This window comes from Gymnoscopelus braueri, assembly GCF_963280865.1.
Source record: "Gymnoscopelus braueri genome assembly, chromosome: 1".
NCBI lineage: Eukaryota > Metazoa > Chordata > Actinopteri > Myctophiformes > Myctophidae > Gymnoscopelus > Gymnoscopelus braueri.
Genome location: NC_137603.1, coordinates 64,801,850 through 64,807,849, shown reverse-complemented (window position 1 = coordinate 64,807,849; position 6,000 = coordinate 64,801,850). Strand labels below are relative to the sequence as shown.

The 6,000-nt window shown below is 40.2% G+C and overlaps 1 pseudogene across 1 annotated transcript in view; it reads right to left on the bottom strand.

Moving 5' to 3' along the window:
* The window catches only part of LOC308093132 (limbic system-associated membrane protein-like), a 178,824-nt pseudogene that overhangs the window by 22,131 nt on the left and 150,693 nt on the right, over window positions 1-6,000 (bottom strand). The gene's annotated exons all lie outside the window — the stretch shown is intronic.

Genomic DNA, 6,000 nt, shown 5'->3' with positions numbered 1-6,000 from the left:
GATTTGAGTTACAAATGTTTGATTAAAAAAATAATAATATATATATTCAAAGATTTTCAAAAATGTTTACGATTTTTTTTAAATAGCAGATCAACAAGCTCATAGCGCGGCACTCGGTGCCGAGCTATGAGCTTGTATATTTGCTATTTTGTATAGCCAAAGAAATAAAAAAATGACACACAGATGCGTTCCCGGTCTTAATGGGTTAAATAAGTGCAAATAGCACTGGAGCACTGAGGTGCTATTTGCTCGGCAGCACACGTATGGGCACATTTCAGCTTTAAGAATTGCACTGTTTATTTGTGTGTTATTTGTGCAGATTTTGCCACAAAAGCAGCCAAATCTTGCTGTGAACTCGTCCCTGAGAGTGTCACAATGCACCCAACAGAGTTAAATTAACACAGACACTTTTACAGTGTAATGTACTGGTAATACGTTTATAAAAACCAGTTGTTCTATGTTACATGCAAGACTAAACCATGGCAATCTACAGCAGATGCAAAACAATAAAATAATAAAATAATAATCAATTCAGCTTTGGAAACGTATGACTCTTGTTTGCCTTTTTCAGGCGGAGACCCAAATCACAGCACTGCCATCACCCCACTCACTCCCACACAGGAATAACAAATAGAAATATAGCTGCAAGCAGCAATAATACGGGGCCAGAGATTGCAGAGAGAAGAAAGAAAGAAGCAATGATAAGTAATATGCACAATAAGCCATAGAAACATAGAAGACTGAACTTGAGAGAAAGATGACCATGCAATTAACATGAGCATTTTAAACCCTCACTAACCCTAACCTCAGTAAAACAACGCCTAAGCCTATCCTCAAGAAACACTATGTGTTATCCGAATAATGCCAAATCATGATCACCTCTATAAATTGTCACGGACAGGGATCGAACCAGCAATCTACGGACTTCAAGGCTGCCTCGCTTCTCATTGAGCTAGATATATGGCCTCCCTTATAGTGTCTGTTGATATTTATAAGTATTTTTCGTCCATTATGGACCAAGCCTCTGTGTCCCGAACTACTCTAGATCACTGGTTCACAAACCATTTAACAATATAGACATTTTTTGTCTCCTCGGAACGAAAACTAGTGAAACTAGCCGATCTACAAGCTCACAAAACGTTGCTATCTGAAAAGTTGTGAGATTGTAGATCGACTATTTTCACATTGAAGTTTGTCATACATTGCAAAAACATACTCTCTCAAAGAAGCATTTCATGTTATCCTTAACAGTTGGCTCAAGCATTAATTGAAACAGCCATGTTTTGTGCAATGCAACTTTAATGAAGCCTGCATCAAGTGAGATTTGAACTGGCGACCTTGAGGTTGTGAGGCAGACGCTTAAGGGAGAAGCCATTGGACCGACAGACTTGAACTGGTGAAAAAGCAGCTCACACAGATGATATAGTTTCAAGCAAATAGCTGAAAAATCCTGGGTTTAAGTGTTTTTCAAACTGCTCGAAATCTTAGGGCGGAGCTTACTGATCAGAGCGATAGATGTGTTCCTCATGAGTCAAGGCACATGTGTAAGCAAGTTTAATGGCTGTCGGACAAATGAGGCATGACTTTTGCCTGTTTAAAGTTTGCATTTTCAAAAAATTGCTATAGCGCCCCCCTTTGGCCAATTGGAGTAAGATTGGTTTCAGTGATATTTGGAATGACCCTCAACCTTTCTGCAAAGTTTCAAAGAAATGTGAGTCTACATGTATGTGTTAGGGGCAGATGAATAATTTTCATAAAACTGCAATAGTTAAACTCTATCTCCTCCTGGGATTTTTGAGTAATCTGCACGAATTTTTACACATGAACTTTGGACCTCGAAAAACGTTAGTAGCGAATTTTCCATAAGTGAAAAAGTGCAGAAGTTATGAGCAAATGACTGTTTTTCATATAATTCAAAATGGTGGGAGATCTAAAGGTCAGAGGTCAAAAGTCAGAGGGTGAAAGTTGTTCAGCATGAGGAGACGCATATGTGTATCCAAGTTTCATGGCTCTAGGTCAAACAGGGCATGAGTTGTACCTGTTCAAAGTTGCCATTTTCAATTGAGTGCTATAGCGCCACCTTTGGACGAAAGATTGTGAGAATTATTTATAGATAGTTTTTCATGACCATCTACCATATGGCCGAGTTTCGTAAAAAGCGTATGCACGGTTCAGCCAGAACTGCGAAAAGTGGCAGAAGTGACGGAATAAGGGGAACATTAAGACAGGTCCAGAGCTGAGCTCTGGCCCCGTAACAACAACACAGAGGCTGAGAGACTGAGAGACATAGAGACAGAAACGGAGACAGAGAGACAGAGAGACAGAGAGACAGAGAGACAGAGAGACAAAGAGGAGAACTCAGCTGGATTAAGAAATGTTGACGCGTTCGGTTTTAAAGCTATTCATCCATTCAGCTGTAATCAATCAGTGAGGATGAGGGGCTCTATATATCACCCTTATAAACTGTAGGTGGGCCATGAAGTATAAGACGGTGTGTATGCAGATAGGAGAGCGATACATAAATAAATAAAAACAATGATCAATTAGTATGGAATATGATGAATATGGGAAAATAAAAGCATAACGCAGACAAAACAAACACATAGAAAAACCATGGCAACTTTGATGACAAGAGCGATGCAGAGGCCACAAGAAACTAGATTGAAGTGACACAGAATCCAACAGAATCCAATTGGCTTTTTCCCCTCAGATTAAAATAAATAGATAAATAAATAAATTAATTAATTGGAAGGAAACATAATGAAGATAGAAGTGATGAAAAAAATAAAAAGAAGGGAGGAGAGGAGAGGGGAGAAGAAAAGAGGAGAAAGAATGACTTTGGCTGTCCAAATATTGCAGGTATACAAGCTCATAGCGAAAAATAAATCGTGAAAATGTGCACAAACCTTTGAATATATATATATTTTTAAAGCGAACATTTGTAACTCAAATCTTTGCTTCAGGGGGTCCCTGGAACAAAATATGGTACAGATGTTCACTTTAAAAAATATATATATTCAAAGATTTGCACAAATGTTCACGATTAAAAACAAAAATAGCAGATCTGCAAGCTCATAGCGCGGCACAGCCCAAATAAATCTAAAATGACACAGATGCGCTCCCGGATTGAATGGTTAAAGGATATCGCTGCTCTTGCGTGCGCGCGTACACACACTTCAGCTTTCATAACCATAGGCGTTATAAAAGCTGAAGTGCTTTTCAAAGAGCTGTGGCCTTTCCCTCGTTGTTCCTTAAAACGTTGACCTTTAAGGATATATCGCTTAAAGGCACGCACGCACGCCTCTCCAACTCTGCCTCCTCTGGTCTGGTGGCGTCCCCTTACATCCACCACCGGGGGGCTGCCGTGTCATGTACTCCTGACATCACCACGTTCTTGCTAGACCTTATACGGGGCGTGCACATAGACTCTCTTTTTACCAGCTTGCTCGAAGAGTGGCTGGTCTACGAACAGACAGAGCAACCAACACCTATACGACATGTTTTCGACATATTTTTCATCATTGGCTGTCCTTTAGGCCAATGGGTGAGATGTCCCATACTCTGAACCCAGACTGTAGAAGAGAGAGTAACGTCACGCTTTGATAACGCCGCAAAGCGGGCTGCTATGGGCTATAGTTCCAAACATAGGAACTATCTCATTGAGATAGACAGAGCACTTCCACATTCCATTCTTACAATGGGAGTCAACGCTATAGTGTCATAACTTAAACTCTCTTATACAGCTCTGTCTGAACCCTACTAGCAGTTTATGTGAGAGAAATAAGCAACCAGGTCTATGAAAACAAGCCGCATATACACGGCCGTTGAGCACAGCGAACACACACACACACACACACACACACACACACACCCCCCCCCACACACACACACACACACACAATATATATTTTGTGTGTAAGCAAACAGTGGCGTACTGTACAGTAGGTGCGAGGTCGAGATGAACAAAGCAGCTGCTCAGCAGTGTTGCCAGATTCTGCGAGAGAAATAAGCAACCAGGTCTATCAAAACAAGCCGTGCATACACAGCTTTTATAACGCCTATGGTTATGGAAGCTGAAGTGCACGCACGCATGCACGCACGCACTCACATGCACACACACACACACACACACACACACACACACACACACACACACACACACACACACACACGCAGGCAAACAAACTCATTTTCATTTATCCTTTTCTTAGCTTTATGTGGCTTGAGCTGCTTTTTGGATGAATTAATTCATCCAAAAATGTGATTATTATGAAGTGCATGAGTGTATTCTCTGCTTTAGGCTTAATGGTGGAGTAAAAATGTGTTAAAGGTATATTTCACTTTCAAATAAAATAAACATTAAATAGTAATGGAAAAAACATGGCCCCCTCACGCATTAGAATGTCCTTCTAATGCATGAGGGGGCCCTGATTTTTCCATTACTTTTTTCATTTATTTTTTATATATTTTTTTATGTTTATTCTTATTTGAAAGTGAAATATACCTTTAACAGCTTTCTCCTGGACATTCTCTCCTTACAGATTTGTCATCTTATTTTAACTTTAGATCTAAAATGCCTTTAAAATCTGGAGAGAGAGCATTATTATAAAGACGCAGACCTCCATTCAACTGAACTGATTGCAGACTTCAATGTATTTAGATGTGTGCTTGTGTGTTTGTGTGTGGGAGTGCATTGACGTACAGGACTGCCCACAGGCATTTTTTTCCTGAAAACCTGGAGAAGTTGCCCAAAGAAGGATCTGGTTTCAAAGTAGCAAATGTATCGTTTCCCTGCCTGCCTAACGACCGCTGGATTAACACATTCTGATTGGTTAACTGACAACGGTGCCACGGGATTTCCACACCACTTGCTTCAGATCTATCTGATGTAACAAAAACTCAAATAAACAAATGGCAAAAATATGACACAGTTCAATACTTTCAATTGCCAACGCGTCGCGGTGCTTTCTGTCGACGTCTCACAGTTTATCTCGCCTTCTCACGTATCCAGCGTTCATGGTACATCTGAGCCGTTTGCCAATTTCAATCTGAGATGCGGATAAACACAGACGATGCGTCTAATATTGGACAAATCGATCCTGACCGCATCCCCTCGTCTCGTTTGAGAGTAAAAAAGGATGGCTCAGGTCTCATCATCGATACATCTGTAGTGGAGTTACAGCAGAACAGAGAGGATCTTCTTCTATCCATCCCTCCTCCGTGTGTCTCTCCACACACACTGCTTCTCTGTTGTCCCACAAACTGTTGTTCCCACTCAGATTACTTTTGTCTCAAACTGATGCATGCATGAGTGCACAAACACACCATCACACATCGGTGGTGTTACATAGAGGCCAGTATTGAGGATGAAATGACATGTATTAAGGATGAAATTACAGATGTATTAAGGATAACATTACAGATTGTATTGAGGATGAAATTACAGATGTATTGAGGATCAGTGGTGGAAAAAGTACTCAAATGTTTTACTTAAGCAAAAGTATCGATACTGCAGTGTAGAAATACTCTGTTACAAGTAAAAGTCCGGTAATCAAAATTTACTTGAGTAAAAGTACAAAAGTATTGGTATCAAAATATACTTAAATGGACTACACCATGAATTTTTACGTTTCCTTATTTTTTGTGTTTTTGGTCTCCCCTACCTCTTTTCTATCCCCAAAATACCCCAGTTTGAACACTCAGGCTTTCACAGCATATCTGAGGTTTTCTGTAAATTGGTCTCAAAACAGACCAAACTGATTTTCACCCAGACGTGACGTCACGTCTGGTAAAATCCCTCCTGTTTTTTCAGTTCCAACTTTATTTATTTTTTACTTTTTCCACACAGAACCAGGAGATAACATGCATACAAACTGGCTCAATAGCGCCCGTGCCAAACAGGACAATGTGGTATTGCAGGTGAAAGTGCTTTATAAGCCAGAGAGAAGTTAGTTGGAATGAGTATATCTGAGGCTTGATTTAGGCTCAAACCTTTTGAAA